Raw genomic sequence first — 20,797 nt, 5'->3', positions numbered from 1 at the left:
AGCTGACTAGGACTGGGACTTCACAAATCTGGCATGCACTCAAAACACAGTGTGAAAGAAGCAACCTCAAAGTCACGAAGGTGACTTCATCTTTCCCCATCCTGGAGATGGTTTTGGGAATAAAGAAAAGAAAAAGGAAAGAAACATACAGAAAGGTGTAAAAGCAGATCTCTGTTTCTCTAGAATAAGACAATATCCAGGAACAACAAGCTCCATCTGCCTTGACAGCAAATATTCTAAAGGGACTTGTTTGCTAGCAAAACTAGCATGAGACACTGGGAGATCACCAATGCTGGAACAGCAATGCCATGCTGCCTACAAACCATTTCTGTCTGCCCACCTGTGCACTTGTAGATCCCTGAAGAGTGAAGGGCAACTTCCCCACCCTAATGATACCATTACAAGAATATGATGACTTTCCAGTGTGAGGACCAGGTGTCCCGGGTTCATGTAACATACAGCATTGGCACTGCCTACCAAGAATGCCATCAACAAATTCCAGAGGACCAAGAAGAACAGGTCAGGCTGGTAACTTCCCAGTACCTGCACGACCTAGAGTATCTACTCTTTTGCTCAGGGAACAAGTGGCCCAAAACAAACCTTTCACTCTGTCTAGTATTACTGTATTGTTTAGGAGTGAGGTAAAGCGGGTCCCCCAATTTGCATGCAATTCAACTACAAAACAAGAACACTGAAGTAATCGCATTTACTATTTTTCAGGCCAAACTGTCTGTCATAGGTTAGCAAGCATAGTCCCGGAAGGGACGTCCTTGCTAAGGGGTGCTTACAGTTTCCTCTGGGAACTGATAGAACCTATCAGCTGGCCAGTTTGAATATGGACAATTCTCTAAGCCACTTAAAGTTGTGATCACCTCTGTGATCCACATTTAAGAATAGGCAAACTCCCCCTCCAAGCTCTCTCTCGTTTCCGGCGCTGGGACAGGTGGCTGCAGGCCCCGTGTGGGGCCAGCGGGCCCGGCCAGGCCCTGCCTGGGCCAGGCCGGGCCGGGCCACGGCCATCCTGGAGCCATGGACCTGTTCCAGCCATGGAACCCCCCCCACTGCCTTGCCGTGGGCAGCCGGAGCGGCTCGGCTCTCCCCCCTCTCCACTTCGATAAGAAACATTCAACATTCCAGCTGCAAAGCTGCAAGGCCGAGGTGAGATTAACCCTTTTATTGCTGTGAAGAGCTGAAAACCTGAGGGAAGAGAGAGAGGAGATGCTTAAAGCTGAAAGTCTGTTGTGAAGCTATGATATATCAGAGTATCCTGTTGTAATTTCATGAAGATATGGGGGGTGGAGTGTTCAACTCGTGAGCAAAAGCACCTGCGCTGAGATAGGCAGATGCTGACGCAGCTGTAATTTCATGAGAAGTTTGGACAGGGAGAGATGAACCAGATGAGGACTTTTGCTCCGAACGGGAAAGGAGAAAACCTCAGTCCGTAGAGATGAACCAGATGAGGACTTTTGCTCCAAATGGGAAAGGAGAAAACCTCAGTTCCTAGAGATGCTCCCAGAGATAGTCCTAAAGATGAAGATGATGAAGACCCTTTGCTCCCAGGGAAGGAGAAGGGCCTCTGTTTTTGTTTCTGAACGGCTCAACCTTAAAATTGTACCCCAAAAAACTTCAAGAGTGGACCCTCGAAGGCAGTTGCGGGAAAAGCTGCAAGTCGGGGGAAAGGACTCACACGCAGGCAGAGAGACTCCTCTTCCTAAATGGACTGAACGATATTTGGAAGTGGGCGGCTGTCTCGTTGTGATAATGTTTTCATAGCATGAGCAAGAAGAGACTTCTCTTTCTAAATGGACTGAACAAGGTTATTATGGAAGTGGTAAACAGACTGAACATCTTAAGGGTTGTCTTTTCACATCGTCAGTGGGAGAAGGGAGGAAGGTGGGGGGAGGAGGAGAGTTCTGAAGGTGGTATGATTTTTTTTTTCCTTCTTTTAGGTCTGTTAATAAACTTCTTTATATTCTTTCAAGTTTAGTGCCTGTTTTGCATTTCTCCTAATTCTTATCTCACAGCAGATAAACAGTAATGAGTATTTTGGACCAAACCACTACACTGTCTTAATCTTTGTTGGAGAAAGCAAAGAATAATTTCAGGAAAAGACACCAAACATGTTGGAACTAGCTTGTGAGCTAGCACTGCAACCAGTCAGATGGATCAATAAATTTTAATGTGCAACAAAGCACAAGGGCTTGCAGTGGTGAGAAGCTGTCCCTCTTCCCCACAGGCTGTCACTTCTGTCAGCTCAGTGATTTAAAAGTGCAGAAAACTTCTGCAGCTTAGTAAGTTAAGCAAATAGAGCCAGTGCATTTCAACCTCACTGCTGTCACCTTTCTCTCTTAAGTAACTGGTTAACCAGGGAGGATGAGACTGTGCACTTCAAAATACGCTCAGTGTTACAGAGAGCCCCAACAGCAACAGCTCATGCTTGATTCCAATTGACTATTCCAACTGAATCCCAAACAGCAACTGTCAGCCAAGCAGACAAGCACAAATATGTGCCACATCTCCACCCAAAAGCCATGTGTAAGCCCTGAACTCAAACAGTGTGCACCACAGAGGAAGCCACTTCCCACTCTGTCACCTGCCATTTCAGTGAGAGCCTGTCCTCCTCTTCACTGCTCCTTTGTGGGTGAAGAAATGCCAACAGAAAAACACTTCCCTTTGCACTTTAGTACAGCAAGCAATCCCTCCTCTGAAGCTGCCTTCTGTATTAAGCTATCCTAAGGGCACTCAAGGAAAGAGCAGGGAGCAGACAAGGGGTCGCTGTGGAGGACATATCCAAGAGGAGTCCTCTCCAACACCCATCTGACAGAGGAGATAAAAGCAGCCACATCCAGGCTGTTCAGACACTCCTACCCACTTTGCTGTTCAGCTGATGCGAAAGTGGTGGCAGTAAAAAGTCCAGGCTCTTCTCTGAGACCAAAATAGTTTTTTGTAAGTGTAGCTTGAGGTTTCCAGTCCTCAGTGACATTGTTCCCACTGCTGTTTCCCTATAGAGCAGAAAATGATAGCTACAGGTCCAGCTTTTCTTCACAGCAAGAGTTGTGGCCAAGCCAATGCAACTGTAATGCCAAAGTCTATGTGAATCCATCTACTTTTGTATGACCACTCCTTCAATACCCACGCCTGCCATCCAAGCCCAGATGTGTTAAAAAGCTTCAAAGTCTTTCACCACTGAGGGACTAAAGGGTTGAAAGTGCCCTACTGAGAAGTGACACTAACTGCTTCAAAAGAGATAGGGTTGATTCTGCCCCTTTAGCATTCCCAGGTTTTTGGGCACCTGAGATGCCCAAATGAAGATGTCAGGCTTCACTTTTAGTCTGGAGTGGGTAATGAAGTCACGGGAAAGCCTACTCAGCTTTCTCTAAGCCTGCTGGGCGGGGGGGGAGAAGGAGGGAGTGGGGAGTTCAGCTGTTAAATATTTGACGAGACTGTCTCAGGAGGGCAAGTGTATCTGGGGTGGTACAGGGACACCAGCTTGGCTCCTTGCTTTTTGGCACTACAGCTCTTGTCTTCCTGATGCCCATGTATGCAAACAGGACTTTGGTAATGGCTCGAGGGGAGACGATCTGCTCCAGACAGGGAAGAAGGCAGAGTCTGCAGGCAGTAACAGGATCCCCTAAGCACAGAATCAAGATGGTAAGCGTCTGTTCTAGTTTTAGAGTCTTGCACCATGTGGGTACCAAAAATACAGCCTGTGTATGCCCTTTGGTCACATCATCATAGACATACATTGTCCCAAAGATGCTTGCCAGCACAACCTTGATGGAGATCTTGGATGCCCTACTCTTACAAGTGCTATTTGATTTCTCTACACATGACAGCAACTGACTATTTTTAGTGCTCATCTCGTGTCTGCTTGGCGTTTCCCTTGGGCCTTACTTACCCTTGTTTCACAGCTTTGGTGCCAGCTCCCACGAAGTGTTTTTTTGATGCCAGAGGGGATGATGCCAAGTCTGTCTGTGTTGATGCCAAAATGCCAGCTGGCTTTATTGTTGAGACAGGATTTGCCAAAACTAACAACTCTAGTGCTGGGGTGACTAGAATTGACTTTAAGGTTTTAATCTTCCTTACTCTTCCGTTGCCTTTAGATTGCATGGGATAATGCTGCTCTAAGTACCTTCTGGGGTCCTACAAGATGGATTTTTTTATCATAGTCTAAGTCAATAGGCAATTATACAGCAGACAGTCTTAACTTAGAGATCCTTGAAGAGAAGGATACCTTTATATATGAAGCAATTATCTGGGATGCAGCACTGCTGCTGCTGGGCCCAACTACACAGGCCAAGGCCTGCTGCAGATAAGGCAGGGCATGAACTCTCAAGAGCCTGCAAATGTGTTTATAAAGAACCTACCACAAAACCAGACAATCTATTGAAGATAAGGGTGGCTATGTGATATTTTGTTACCAAGATATACCTACAACAGAAGTCTGGAGTGCAGAAGAAGGTCAGGGATCAGCAAAATTGCATTACATCACCATGCGCAAGAAGACCAAATCCAAGAAAGTTCATTGCCCTTTGCCCCTTTTGGACTTCACAGGTGCCGCTGTGTGAAAAGCCACTATTCAGATAAAATCCAGTCTCACACACGATGCACAGGCATGTTGGTCATGGATAACACCCACAGAGATATGAACAGATAGCAGATGTGATAGGCAATCACACGTGCAGATGAATGTGATTGGACGTGGTGGTATCCCTGCAAATTAGGAAGTAATTTGATGTTAACCTCTGCTACTTTTCTTATAAATCTAAAACCCACACCTTGCTCAGAAACAGTGGTGCCAAATGGACACCCGATTGCCCAAAGATGCTCAGCTCTTGCTTCAGGAACAGTGTATTGGTTAACCTGACAAGAGGTAAACATTTGGTTAAAAAAGGCTTTGTCATCAGGTAAGACTTTGCTGGGAGAATCTGTTATGCATAGTCTGGTCAGATCTCTCTTAAGTTTGTTGGCCTTTCCTGGGCTTAAGTTTACATCTTGAAGTTTAGAAAAGCCCCCCCCAAATCCCAGCAGTCTTGTTTTCCACAGCTCATTTTACAAGAAAGAGGTTCTTTTAAGTTTTGAGAATTAAGTTTCTATTTCCAGCAGAACACCACTTCTATGTGGCCCGAACCCTTCTTTAGAGGAACAGATTTTTCTGGGAAATCCTTCAGGGAAAAAAAAAAGACATCATCAGCTGCCCCTTCCTGAGCACACTGCTGGATATTACTGTTTGGTAATGTTACACTGCAGAGCAATATCACATAGGTTATGCTGAGGCAAATGTCCTCAAATTGCTCTCTATAGATGTACACCCTCAAGAACTTTCCTATTATCCCTGGACTTTTCACTCCAGGCCCTGCTGTGCCACCTACATCCCCACTGATAAATATGTTCTGGTCCGCAGAAGACTGAGTTTGTAGTACTCAAACCACAAACAATTGGTTTAACTGAATCTTCTTCCTCTTAGAAAACACATGCGTATCACAATATGGTATTCCCAAAATTAAAAGTCTGACAATTAACCCAATGGGCTGTGCAATACCTAGAGTTTTACAGGATTTCTGTTATCTAGCAGAAACACAAACTCATCTGTACTGCTGCAAGTAGGCTCAGAGTTTGTGGCATAAGCATGAGGAAAGCCCCTCCACATGGTGTGGTAGTTTGACTATTAGAAAGACAGAAAGACTTCTCCTCTTCCAAAATGAAGGGCACTGAAGATCACATATTTCTTCATACAACTAAAATGAAAAATGAAAGGAAATCATAAGTTTAACTATTAAGAAAGGTCAATACCACAAGCATTTAAGAGATCACAGTACAACAGTATTGAAGACATCACTTTTAAATCTCTAGACAGAACTCTATGAGAGCTATTCGGTCAAACTCCACTGTTAAAAACTTCCTTAAAAATGCAACTTTACAGAAAAAACACTTCAGAAAACCTAATTTTAAACAAAAGATTGTATTTTCTAACTTGAATTACTGCATTGCTTATGATCTCTCCAAGTACTTGGAAGAAAAAATGAGTAAACAAAAGTAAGGAATAAACCAGTGTTTTGTATGATTAAGGGTAGATTCAAGCTGAGTTTACCTGTATCTGTGAAAGAGAATAAAATATAAAATACCTTAAAGCCTAATCTCTCCCCTGTTACAGTACTGGTTTTGTTTTAACTGACATCTTTACCAGGGAAAGAAGAAAAGCTCCCCAAAAGGCCACACACTTTGCAGCTCTGCCAACCAGAGAGCAGATGTTTTGAGGGGGCCCTGAGAAAGCATGATGTACATAAACCAGAGCTGACAAGTGTAAGTTTCCAGGTGCAGATGAAGCTGGTTCAAACCAAGCATACAGGGCAAAAATTCAGTGCCTCCCATCACCACACCTTCACCATCTTGCTTCATTTTCCCTAACCATAGAATGGGGATAATGCCTGAGATACTACAACCATTGGACTCAGAATACAGTTCATTGTCATTCTTTCTGTGCCTAGCAGAACTGCCACCAGCCACCCAAATATTTCCTGTCAGGCTCAGCTCATCTAGAGGCCGCCCCAGGAAGCCCAAAGTTATGTAAGGAACAGGCGGCTGGGAGGAAGCGATGTCCCGGTGTCGTGTTTCAGCACTGGCCCTGGCATTACACAGTTTGCACTTTGCTTAAGCATTAAAGGCACTGGTGGCACCTGGAATCACAGCCAGTTTCTAAATTTCAGTGACAAACCTGCTGGCCAGGTGGCTTTGCCCTTTCAAGGGCAGATACCTCCAACACCGTGTGGTCTCACTTCCCTTCCTTCCTGGTATCTAGAGGATTTTCCCTTTAGGTGTATGCAAAACGTGTTCTCCCCTTGTGTGCATAAGCTTATTTCAGAGAGTTCAGTAATTAAAAACTTAATTCCGGGTTTTTTTTGAAGAAACATTGATAACCATAGCCTGCCTTTATGGGCATTATCTTATCCAAACTCCTATAATTTCCATTAGTGCTTGTTACTCCACTGGCAGATAAAGTGAATGCGCCCATGGCTGTGCAGAGCAGGAGGACAACCCACACGGTTTTACCTCTTTCATGCACTTCTCTGCAGCAAGGTTGCAGGAAAAGAGAGAAGACCAAGCACTTGTTTTCTCCTTGATCAAGCCTGGGTCCCAGACATGCATGTGCTCTAGATCACAAAACCAGAGACCTCTTAGCCCTGCAACCATTGCTTCTTTCAGAAATCTTCCATAGCATAAACCAAATAGTCTGAATGCATCGGTATAAAAAAAATCAAACCAGATCAAAACCTGACTGACATCCTACCTTTTTATAGGAAAGTAGATGGTGCTAATTAGAGTGACTACAGTAAAACAGTAAATTTAAAAAAAAAAAAAAAACAAACACAAACAAACCCCAAAACCCCAAACTAACAAAACCCAGTTACTTTCTTCTTCAAAGGGTAAACAATATGTTACCCTCAGTACTCAGAAAGCTCACAGCCATGTGGGTGACTGTTAAATGAAGAAACTCTAAGGCAAGGAAACATTTTCCATTTTTAGAAATACTCTCTTCTGACACACCGTAGGCTCCTACAGTAGTATTTTTCCCCTGAAGAAGGTAATTTGGGGAGTAGAAATTCTGAAAATCTCCTTTGGAACACCAGGACACCAACCCTCATTTCCTGGAAACAAGTGAGAAAACTAACACCAATTTAATTTCAGAGACCCAGACTGCACCTTGTAAAGTCATTAGACCATTGAAAAGACATCTTCCAGGTAAAAATACATAAAGAACTTAAGGACAGACAGCAACATTTGTGAGCAGGATTTAGTTACGGATTTAATTACAGACTGACCATCAGACTTGTCCTCCTTTCAGCACTTGTTCCTTAACACAGGCTTCAAAAGTCAGGGCTGTTTGAAAACCAAAGAGGCAAACCCAGAGGCACCAGGCTGTCAAACAGCTCCAGGAATGATTTGCTGCACCCAAAGCATCAACATTTCTCTAACCTATTCTTAAGGCAACTGCAATCTCTCGTGTACCCACTGCCTCAACAGGGGACATGCTCCTGTGCTTGATGCCCTTTAAGCACAAGGATGTTCTTTCCCTTTTACATCAACTCAGGCCTTAGTGCAACATAAGGCAGTAATTTTTTCTTCTCTACTAAAAACGAGTCAACTGATCACAGTGATCTTGTTAACTTAGCTCACCTGGAAGATTGTTCCATTCCTCTATAAGCTGCTTCCAGAAGACAAAAGAAGTCTTTATTTCCTAGACTGCAAGGATTAAATCATGGTTTTACTGGTTTTCTCAGTCTGAAACTTAAACCCATCTTAAAATGCAGGATCCAAAATGGTGCATATCACTTATTAGCATGGAGTATTACAAAACACCTGTATAGGACATTTCTACACCATTAAAGATTTGGTAGGTTTTTTACTGAAAGAACTGCATTCAGTTTCTGGTCCAAAACCCCAGACTATTTCACTTTTTCCATCGCTAAGTACTCTGCATTTTTACTTGAGGAAAAGTGAAACAGGCTTCAGGCTATTTCTTCAAGTTGTTCTACTGTTTTAAAAAACACACACAACCTTCCATCTGCATCTCAAGTGTTTTCTCTTTGTCTCCCAAACTGTTGGCACAGGGGCAGAACAAACCCCTCCAGGAACCCAGTCACCACCACAGACACTCCTTAGCATATATTCATCACTTAATGGACCCTCCTGAACACAGATCCTCACTCAGTATCCCATAATCAATGTGCTGCCTCACTCAGGCTGGGCTGTAAAACATCCACTGAATTAATCAAATTAAATTCATCAGCCCTCTCCCATGAGGTTGTTCCTGATAAATCCACACTGCTCGTTTCCTGTTGCCTTAGAGATGCTTATAAAACCTTCAGGGATTTATTCTAGTACTTCAATAGAGACTGAAGCATTTCACCATTTTCTAACTTCTTCTTATTGTTTTCCTTTAATCTGACCCCCTGTACATTTAGTATTTATTTTAATACGTGTAGATTTACAAACAGGAGTTTGTGCACTTTCTGTTTGGGTTTTTTTTCCCCTCAAGAACCAAAAGAGCTGCAAACCCTTTCAGTCTGTACCAGTTACTGAGTTACTGTACACTCAGTTCCCTCATTAAATTTTAGATCAATACCTTTTTTCCCTTTTTTTTTTTTAATCTAACACTGTTTTGCATAACCTTTTCCTAAGCCTTTGTGTGTTCCTTACTAGCTGCAATACAATTTTTACACCAAAGGTAAACTATACAAACAGTAAAATCTTTACTGTTCCTTCAGTTTTAGATGGCTGGATTTAGTAGATGGTTTTAACATCAGCAAAATATAATGAAGATGATAATAAATTTCAGAATCCTTTTCAAATGCAGGTCTGGCATGAGAAAGAAAAACGTTAACAACTGTTACCACATATACTCCACTTGTGAAAAGAAATCAGCATAAACTGACAGCATGGCTTTATCTTTTAAGAGTTGTCAGTACACACTGGACTATCTATTGCAGTCTGAGCTCACACTGACTTGAAGTCACCATGAGGCAAAATAAGTGGCCATCAAAAATGTCCCAAACTTCTTGGGAAATTCAAAGCAAAGCAAATTCAAAAAAACTAAAGCCATCTTTTGTAAATATAAAAACCTATTAGTGAAATGGAACTTTTTTCTGCCAAAGCAAGCCAGCAGAACCAGTGGCATTCAGTGCATCCACCATGCACTAAAAAGAGACCCTCAGAGACGCTTGAAGGATTCAGGCTGGAAACCACATCCGTAACAGAGACAAATCAAGCAGCTTTGCTGTCAGAAAAAGCACGCTGGACAAGGCTTAATTCTCATACATGCAACTAGTGTATGCTTGAGCTGTGCAGTTAGAGCATAGTCTCTGAGCTGTTTTAGGCTGCACAGTCCTGTAGCTCTGCACAGTTGAGCCTCTCTACTTCCCTTTTCAAGGCAGGCTGGAGGAAGCGCAACCCTGCTGCTTCCTCGTTAGTGTGAAGTGCTGCTGTCAAATTGTCTGCAGCCAGCTTTTGAACTACCCCGAGGAACAGCCAGGCCTCCAAAAACTCAACACACACATGGAAAATGCTTCTTCCTAAACTTCCCAAGAGGAGAAAGATGCACCACTGGCTCCAACAGTCTATGAACTGCAGCTAGCCTGGGAGCGTCTGCTGCTTACAGCAGTTCTCACCAGATTCTTGTTCAAGTCCTCCACTCTTTGCTCTCATTTAGATGACCTGGAAGAAATTTCGATGCACGCAGATGCCAAGGACATCCTTTGTGAGTTGCATCCTTAGGTATGAGATATGCCACTTGAGTCAGGGGTTTGACTGAGAGCCCAGATCTTGCAGTAATGTGATAGCTCTGCCGGAGCCATCCTGCCAGGTCTATAAATCCCAGTATTGCACGAAGTAACAGTGGAATCTGAAATAAGATTAGTTTCTGAAGGACAAGTTGGTGGTTGGGAGGTTTGGTTTTATTTCAGAGCATTGCCCTAGGTCAGCTGACCACACAGGCAAGGAGGACAGGCTGCTGCTGTATCACTGCAGATGCCAAGCATTCAGTATCGGCAGTAAACACTAATGCCAGAACAAAAGACAAGACTGTTTCCCAAGTTCAGCAGAGTCCCCCCACAGACCCAGTTTTACTTGGATTGTATCTAGGAACAACCACTTTTTCACAGTAGAGACAGATTTATTCTTGGCAAAAAAAAAAATACTCTCAGAGACATTCTGGCATCTTCAAGAAAGGTCAAGAACTCACCCAAACCCCTCTAAACCCTACTAAGAAGGAACAGAAATGAAAGAAATCCTCTCTCTATTCAATAGCACAGATTCAGACATTCTATCAAGATCTGAACACTTTTACCATGTTTTGTTCCCAGCACAGCCTGTGGCTCAAAAACATTCTTGAACATGAAGGTTCATATAAATTTACCAAATTAAGAGTCAGAAAGATCTTCAAATCTAATTTACAACTCAGCCGGTCAGCAAAAATATGAAAATCCCACTACTAAAAGAAAGGGCACTACCCTGTATATTCCTCCCCATATATAAACACTCAGAGCAGCATCAAAATTTGTACTGCAATAATGTCTCCATGAGACAGATGATCTTTAGTGATCTAGGAAGTTGTGGATAAACCTCAAGACTGAGAATGTTTTTGGTGCATATTCTCATTTCTCCCCAGGGAATCTTAATCTTCAGAGGCATATTATGAAGTATGCAAAACATTTTATGGACTGTTTATAACCTAATGACTCCAAGTGTAACCTTAGATGTCATTCTGCAAAGACTTAGTCATGTTCAGCAATCTGAGCAGAGGGGGAATGCTAAAGCCTCTTGGGCAGATCACTTTTATCACTCTTTTAGCCCTGTTCAAGCAATTTCACATAATACAGTTAGCTTATACTGGTATCACCAAAACACTACTCAGAATCAAGCTGACATAAAACTCATGGCCGCATTATTAACTAGTAAAATCCTTCCAAGGACTTGTGTTTGTAAATATCTGTTCACATATACAGCCAAATCTGAAAATGCAGAAGATTCTTACTTAAATATTACTTAATGGTAATGTTAAAACTAGTGTTCTTCTGAAAAAGAGATTTTGAAATAAATACTCTAATCCTTCACTAAAAGACAAACATGGAAACCATATGGTTCTCACTAGGTACGCTTATTGCAAATCAAGTTACCTTCCTGGAAACTCAGTATGTATTTGCTAAATGAAAACAAAACATCTCTTATGGCTTCACAATTAGAATTTAAAAAGCCAGATGCTGCAGGAGTTATGGTTTTCTTCACAATGTGAGTTTACCAGTTATACATCTTGAAGGCTAAAAACAGGTATTTAAGGAGAAAAGAGTGTCACAATCTGTGACGTTAATATTTGTGTTAAAAATACTCATGGAAGAATCTAGCTGTTTGCTTTCCAGAAGCCACTATTTGGTTTCTCCTATTTTTCAAATAAGAAGAGGCCTTTGCAGAATTATAAAAAAAACCACTGAAAGCTCCATGTGACTTTCCCATATGTAGTTTTTCAACAGCCAAGTGATTTCCCCTATCCCATCCCCACTGTTTGCATACTAAGGCAATGTTTGGCAAGTTTGAAGTAGAGAGTTTTTAAGCCAAATTTGTAAAACCAAGAAGATAAAGATTTTGTTAATATCCTTTGATCACAGATAAACCTCCTAAGAAGAGTTAAACTGTGCAGAAGAGCAAGTGAAAAAAAAAAATTATGTTTTGCCATCAATTTGCCAGGAATGTCACTGTGTCAGTGTAGAATATGAGCATGCCAACATCAGCTTCTCTGAGTTTTTGAGAGCCCTATATGTAGCCATCCCACTTCTGCACATGTTCGGAGACACAATACTCTTTACTCATTGAACAAGCAAGCAGATCTAACTTTAAAAGTGGAGGAGTTAAGAGAACACCTCAGTTTTATTCCTCCAGGACTACTGGAGGAATGCAGCAGACAGAAGGATTTTCCTGCCTGTTGCTTTTCTGGTTACCTTCATTCCCACCACAATATCCAAATATGTGAAAGCCCAACATCCAAATGGCTCTCCATGCTATGTGTCACATCCAAAAAGCTTGTGGAGGTGACTTAAAACCAGGCTTCCAGTTTTCTGAAATGTGGGACCTGTGGCCACATCTACAAGGAACAACACCGTAGGTAATTCTGAGCCAAAAGGAGATGGCAGGCAAGGCTGGAGCACATGTACCTGGACAGCAGAAAAGATTGCCTGCCAGAGGAAAAAGCAGAGGACAAAGTACAGAGCTGATTATCAATTTAACAAGTAGGGCAGGCCAACAAGGAATGAAGGAAAGTCACCTGCCACAGAACATTAAGATGCCATGTTAGACTGAATGCCCCACAGCAGAAGTCCAAGACTTATTCTTCCCAGGACACCAAAGTATCTCTCTTCCAGTCTAAGCTGCAGCACAACATTCATTGCCACTGACCTCACTTTCCCCTTGGATGAGGAACACACCCAAGGTACTAGCTTGATCAATGCAATCACAAAAGCCTGTTCATTACATGCAACACTTTAGTAAAGCACATCTGGCAGCATGACAAAAATCTGCACACGGACACCTTGAAATTCTCATGTTTGATTTGACCTACATCAAATCCCACTAATACCTAAATACTCCTGTCACTGGAAGAGCTGTGGCTGTGAGCTGGTGACAGCCTGCAGCTTCACTCCACATGGCCCCCAGTCTGTGTCATGAGAGCCTGGCACCAAGATTTACATAAACAAACTGCACACACAAAGGGGATGGAAAAGCCTGCTCCACCCTTACAAAAGAAGGTGTTCTCTGGTCCTACTTACAGACTGAAAAGTGAGGGGAAAGAGGTTCTGTCTTTATTCTCTGCAGTCTTGCTCAGCCATGCTCGATGCCTGCACTTCTCCTAAGTTTATGGTTGCTTCCTGTTGACAAATATGCTATTCTGCAATCTATTTCACCTATTTCCAAAAAGACAGGTAACACTTTTTTTTTATATTAGCCAGGTTTATTTTGCAAGACAATTATGGCCTCTATACAAAACAGAACTGGGATTCCAAATAACTAGTTGTCCATTCTCAAAATGTACTGGGCTTCATGTCTGGCAAAGTCTTCTATGCTTTCCTTTTCTACCAGCAGAATAAGAACAGAATTTACTATGTCAGAAACAGAGTAAGTCATTCGTGTTTATAGAGAACACCTATTACTTTACATTACACAAGAGATTTTGACATGTTTCATTTTTCTCATTTGATATTTTTCATACTAGTTCAGTGTATTAATATTTGTATATGTACTGAAAACAACCAGAAGTCTTAAAAGCTCACAGGTTTCAGAAAAGGACATTCTGTGATTTGGTCATTTGCATATAATAAGGGAAAACAAATACAAAATCATACTGTTTACGAAAACTAGCAGTTGATGATGATCATATTTTTAAGGCCAATCTTTGGAGAACTGTCAGTAAAAAAAAGCACCTTCCTTTTACTTACCCCTGTCCTATACCAAATATCTATATTAAATATAAATTTAAAAATCAAGACAACTCTATTTTCTTTTGTTCTTCCACAGTATCAAGGAGACTGAAAGTATAAGTCACTCTAATATTTTCTGTAAAGGAAGATTTCATTGTTAACTATAGTAAACAAACACCAGATTTAAATTTTCCCTTGAAACTTGCCAATCTTCTCATGATTTGGCTTAAAAAAAAATGTTTTCTTTCCACATCAGTAACTTTCCTCTCTCGATCTCCAGCAGAAAGATGGATGATAATTTAGAAAGATTCCTAGCCATGCATCATTTCTGGCTGATATCAGTTACAAGCCAAAAAGCAATCAGAGATTTAAATACTGGCAGAAATAGTTTAGTAGTTGGTATTCCTTTGCTAAGGCAGAACTTCAATACTGCATTTACAAAATCAGCATCAAAAGAGAATGTACTCAGTGCTCCTGACATACTTGATGGTAACTGAATATTCTAAGTAGGAAGTCATAAATACATTGCCAACAGCCACTGAGATAACCAGCAAAATGGTAGCAATAATTGGCATCATGACTGAAAATGAATGATATCATAATTTCTCCCAAAGTGCCAAGAACTCAGACCTTCACATGACTGAAGACTCTTTACACAGTAAACACACACGAAAATATATATTCCAGACTCACAGGACTGGAACCTGGGACGTAACAAAGTGCCTCAGTGATAACTCAAGTTCTATGGGCAATTTTTCTCTCTCCACACCTCACAACCTACTTTTTTGTACCTCAAAATACTGACAAAAGTTAGCATGATCTCCCATGACACGAGATGCATGGGAAGCTATGCAACAGCCGTTGGGGTGGGGAAGCCAGCTCAGATCCTAATTTCTCAACTCAGGAGCACAAAGAAAAGAACACTTGTACCGGCTTTCACCTCTCTCTTCTTCACATCTTGACGTCTCTGCTAACAGATTCTAACAACCAGGACACCAGAATTCATACTTCAGCGTCTTCAACTTCTTTCCTGCAGGACTCCAGCTACTGATTCCTGATAACGCTGCCAAGCTGGTCCCTGAAACAAGCCAGAGAGCGCTCAGGAAACATTCAGGAAAAGGTTGGAAGTAAGACGCAGTTGCAGGCAGATCCCAGCACACAAGAGGTCAGCCCCTGACTGCAGGGATTAGCAAGGCTTTCCATATCCCAACACATCTCAAAGAGACTGCAAGGACTTCCCAACTTCAGAATAACAACTCGACAAAGAGGAACTGTGACGCTGCAAAAGCCTGTGTGGCTGAACTGAACCCTTCCAGCTCACTGCAGCCTGGGCAAGGTACAGTCCAGTGCATTATCACCAGATGTTACTCTACACTGAAGTCCACACTTCTTGACGAGAAACCTGAATCTAGAGGTCAGATTTAGCAGTGCAGCTTTGTACAAGGATTCTGACATGAATGCTAGAAGAAACAAAAAAGAAAGAAAGAAAAAAAAAAGCCAACCAACCAACCAACCAGCCACCATTCCTTAGAAAAGCAGCTGCCTGGAAGAGTTTCAGAAATACTTAGTCCACAAGTGTTTCAGTTGCCATTCAAAATACTCCCATTGCACTTCCAATTTCAAAATCTCTTTGCCTTCTAAGTCTGCATCCTCCTATATTTTATTCAAAGGCTCTTGCAATTTAAAAGTCATAGAAAAGCATACCAAAAGTATCAGAATTGACTAAATGCATCCATTTCTCTGCAACCTTTATTCCTTCTAAAGCTCCATGTGTGCTGACAAGCATATACAGATACTAACACAAGCCAAACAGGATTTTCTGCTATAGAAAGAACAGTTTCTAGTGTTTATTTTCCACTTGAACCATAATTTTGAATAGCAGATGCTCCAATTTTAGTTTAAGCAAGTAAACATAAACCCTGATGAAAGGCATTAGGGGTGTAAAAATGCCCATTACCTCTTTGGACTACATTTGAACTGGTGACCTAATGATGTGACACTCAGTGGTTCTGTAACTGTGATCACAGAGATTTGCATCAGCAAATACTTAAATCCCAGGAGATGATACTTCCTTGGGAAGAAATGAAATCTTCAGAAGTAAGAGTCTACATTTGTGCAATTTTAACAAGCAAGAAAATACAAATAACAGTCACTTGATTCCTATGGGTCTCTAGAAGATCCTTGTATTACAAGTGCACAACACATGAGTTCGTACCAAAAGCCAGTACTTGCAAAACTCAGCATTCACTACCAGACAGGAATAAACACAGGAAGTCCCAAGAGTCTCTGTCGCGGCTTTAGAAATTTACTAAAAATGAAGACACACTTTGTATCAAAATGCACAAATAGATCCACTTTGAGACAACTTACTAGGAAACAAGGTTTTCACAAGCTGTTCAAATCTATCATGCAAATATGCAAAGCCTGGCATCATAACATCTACCCTACCAGAACTATCCAGGCTCTTGGCAATCCAGGAGCCTTGCATCAATACCCTGGTGCTACAGCAGTGCAGGTAGGTGCAGGTCCCAATGAGGCAAGCACATGCTTCTCACCTGGTTTCGAAGAGGCATCAGTTGAAGACAGCTATCAGCTTCCTCTTGAAGAGAAGCATTCTCTGGTATTTTATTTGGCTGTAAAAATTTCACAATGGTACATCTCCCAGCGAGGCAGATAGAGCCAAAAGCACAATTAACAATTCCCAGCAGAGGGCAGATACTATTTAACATTTTTCAAAAAGTACTGCATATGTACAGGTGCTCCATTTCATTGGAGAATCTCCAAAGCCATCTCCTAATCAATAGCAATATCTTTAATCTCCCTGATGAATACTCCCATGAACAGCCATCAGCCCCTCTCCCCATCACATATGCAAACTCAACCACAAGTGTGACCAATCCTACAAAAAGACTCTTGAGAAGAAGCATCTGTACAAACAGCGATCTGCCTGCCAGGGGATGAAAGTCCTTTGCCTGGGTTTGGTTTGGAACTACAGATGTGCTTCAGCTGCCCTACACTCATTCAGCCACCCCAAACATACCAGCCAAAACAGTTAGGCCATCCACATGAAGACAGTCATGTTCTCCAGTTAGCATCCAAGAAGGGTGCAGTTTAGGACTTGCCAAGAAAAGGTACTTATCATAGGTAATTTTTACAGTATCACACATAGCATTAAAATAACTTCAAGAAAGGAAAGAAAAATGTAATATAAATTATGAAGGCAGGTAATAAATTTTCCAAAAGCATTCAAAAAGATCACAGTAAAAGCTCGTAAGGGTGAGCGACCTGATTTCATAAACATGCTTCCAATTAACCCTTTTACAGCTTCAAAAAGATACAATCTCTGTTGCTCCTAAGCACATCTGCCAGAGCTTGCCAAGGAAAGCATGAGCGAACAGCTTCAAAGGCAGGATGACGTACCTATAGCAGTAAACCCTAATCCTTGCTGGGGAAACCACGCAACTGAACTTAGTCATAGAAAATGGGATTAGAAATTCTAAAACAAAACAAGGCGTTGAAGGAATTAGCAGTCATCCCAAAATCATGTTGAGCAACATTTAAATAACAACTTTTGTCAGGGCTGATAAAGAGGAAAATAAAACTAACATCTTGCACAGGAAACCCTTAATGGATGGGGATATGAACAGGCTATCTGTGTCAGCCTAAAACCTTACACACTGGATGGTGGCTTGGCAAAGAGCAGAGGTGCCAGAGAGCACCACAGCCATCACCCCTAGAAATTCAGGCGCATGGACCCCTTGAAAAAGGTTTCTGTGATTTGACCATAGGAAAGATGGCATTGATGGAAGCAGACAGTGCTCTGACGATGAAAGCGATCGCTCACATGCAGGGGCAGAGGGAGAGTCTCTGGGAGGTGATTTGGGAAGCACAGCATTATTCTTTCCACAGTTCATAATGTTATTCAAACTCATGTATACAAGAATGTTGCAACTGCTCAAGTGATCATCTCCACTAGCCTCACACACATGGCAGAAACACAGATGTCAGGATTTCTGAAGCACTTCCCCAAGGAGACAGCTAATGTGACTTTCTGAAGTTCCCCACATTTCTTGCACTGGAACTTCCTGGACAACAGTGTTGCATATTTTCCGATGACCGGATCTAACCCAAATTACATGTTTACACAACCCACATGAAATTCAGGTTTTGATCAATGTGTGTTCTCATTTTTGGACAAGAGCTGATTTTCTAACTTAAGACAATCTTTCTAAAATAAACTATGTTTGCACATAGGGTCAGGGTGCCTGGAGAGATCCTAAAACAACAGCTAGCTTATGTGAGCTTACCTGACCTTCTCACTGACAAGCAAGCTTCATTAGCAAGTACCCAGTATTCAAGTCCTGATGGCTTCAACAAATAAAACAGAGAATACAAAGATTTGCATTGGGAAAACGAAGGTAGTGGAATAACGTAGAAAAGCAAGGAGAGAAAATAATACCTTGAGAAAAAAAGGCAGACCATCATGTTCTAAGTGCTGATTAAATCTGCTCCCAATCGATATTAAATGAATGTGACCATAAGACACAAGTCCAGTCTAGCAACAGAGAGCACATTTCCCCTTTGACCATGCTCTGGTGTCAATAGAAACCCACTGGGGCTTGAAGAGTACCAAGTCTTTGAGAGATGAGCATCTAACTTAGCACACGGAAGGTGAATAGAAGTAAATTTGAGTTTCCACCCCACATCCTCAGGTCCAGGACTATCACTTTCGTTTAATGAAGTCAGAGTACTCAGATTTCAGTCACCTCCCTCTGCTTTCTCCCTTAGCAGTCAACAGGCTCTTCTTTCCTAGATATCAGGCTCTTCTTTCCTTTAGGAAGGCCTCCATGCCTCCCAGTCTCCAAAGTGAAAAGAGGACAAGACAGATACCAGGTACCACAGCTTACATGCAGCTAGTTCTTCATGCCAAGCAGTACAGCACAGGGCTGTCCAAGTTCAGGGCAAGAGCAGAATGTGTTACCTTTCATTTATGACTGACACTGCCATGTGAGTCTTTTCTCCCATGCAGTCTCACAGACCCCAACAGAGCCCTGCAGAAGAGTGATCTTGCAGCAACAACCAACTGTACAATAACCAACTCTACAATAGTAGGAACAACTGGGAACCAGGTAGTTCCTAAACCAAAAGTTGTGGTAGCTTTGAGTGGAGGAGTTTGGAAACTGCTTATCTAAAGTCTCTGCAGGGGAAGCACAAAGACACTTAAGGATTACCCTGCAGAGCCCCTCTGAAACCTCAAAGGTAACCAGACCTGCACATGAACCTAGGAGAACTATGCAAAAATTCAGCTTCCACCAGTAGCAGTATCCCGATTAACTAGCAGAGCCTCTTTGCTGTACCTAGACAAAAAAAAAAAAAAAATACAAGAGAAGATAGGACACTTCACACTGCTCAGTCTCTTGAAAGATGAAAGCAAAGAAGGGATTTTTTTAAGTACTTGCTTAGAAGTTACGGAGGAAAAGAACAACTCTTAGCTTTCCTTCCATATTTAGGCTGAGACTTTTTCAGTATTTCCACTGTTGCGAAACAGACACAGAGGAAAACAAATTTACTTTGACTACACAGAAGCGCCAACCAGAAAATAAGCCACAAAAGCTTGTATAAATACATGCACATCCCAAAAACCAGATGCACCTATCAAAGCATTGTTTAAAGTTTGTCTGAGTTGAGAGTGTAACTGAACTCTCTGTACTTATTGCTAAGAACAATTTTACTCAAAATAATAACCAGGATTCAAACCAAGTAAGAAATAATGAATTTGGGTTTAATTGGTTTGCGAGAAACCCAATTTGCAAATGCTATCCTTAGCCAGCTATTGAATAAGACTGAGCCCAGAAGGCGCTGTGATGAGTGACTTAAGTGGAGGGACCCTACACCCACCAACATTCCTGCTGAATGAATGTGAAATTGGCAAGAATTGCTTTTATTTATCTTACTAAAAGCATTTCTTGGAAGGGCTGGAAAAATTTATTTCAGATGGATTTTTCAGCTGAGAACAAAGTTGTATTTATTGTAATTATGCACTCTCCAGTGTGGCCTGCCTTTCTGAGAAAGAACATTAAATTCAGCTGTGCACAAACTCACGGAAGTGACCTTTTGAATGAAAATGCTGCAGCAAGAGACTTGTGGAGCATTCTCACTAAATAATAACCTACTGTCTTGCAACTTGCAGATTAGGGCTCAGATCACTGATTTCAGCTGCTACTTCCACAGGCACAAGTCCACATGAGGTCAGTCAGCTGAGAATAAATCGTGTGTGCTGCAGAATACAATATGGAAAACTGTACTTGGTCTCCAGTCCAGTATGGGTTTATGAACTTTTATTAACCATCACGTAGCAGCAGAACATTGCAGGGCACTTTAAAGAGAGGTCTTTTCTGCAGGACACCCAGTGTTCCCTTTACATAAGAGGATCAAAGGTGTTATTGACATAAACTGAACAAGCTCTCACTTTAATGAGAGCAACAAATGCAAGCATGAACATCCACCACCCATGCAGAAATAGCCTGCTCCCTCTTTGTGGAAGGACAAGGATTATCTGAAAGACTTCTGCTCCATGGAAAGCCCAGAGACTTGGGGAAAAGACAGGTCAGCACTAAAGAACTAGCAAGTTAACTAGAATGCTCATTTCATCACCTAAATGAAAGGTGAAATGTGTAATAGCAAGAGTGCAAGATGCATGCTTGTTTGGAAATTAAGGATGTCTTTTCAGTGTGTACATATAAAATGTATTCCTTAGACACATCAGGTAATCTTTGCAGAAAGATTGGGTATCTCATCCTGTAAAGAACTTAACACAGATGTCTGAGCCTTCCCAG

At 41.8% G+C, this 20,797-nt stretch overlaps 1 protein-coding gene across 3 annotated transcripts in view; it reads right to left on the bottom strand.

The window, feature by feature from the left end:
* Positions 1-20,797, bottom strand: part of WBP1L (WW domain binding protein 1 like) — a 60,681-nt gene that overhangs the window by 28,320 nt on the left and 11,564 nt on the right. The window contains exon 2 of one of the 3 annotated variants that reach the window (XM_042019223.1): positions 14,902-15,039. The exons of the other annotated variants lie outside the window; for them this stretch is intronic. The gene's annotated coding sequence lies outside the window, so the exon portion shown is untranslated. The remainder of the gene's footprint in view (positions 1-14,901; positions 15,040-20,797) is intronic. 3 annotated transcript variants of the gene reach the window in all.

This window comes from Corvus kubaryi, unplaced genomic scaffold (assembly GCF_017639235.1).
Source record: "Corvus kubaryi isolate FWS band 111438036 unplaced genomic scaffold, C.kubaryi_AGA036_p1.0 138, whole genome shotgun sequence".
NCBI lineage: Eukaryota > Metazoa > Chordata > Aves > Passeriformes > Corvidae > Corvus > Corvus kubaryi.
This window is presented reverse-complemented; position numbering and strand designations above follow the sequence as displayed.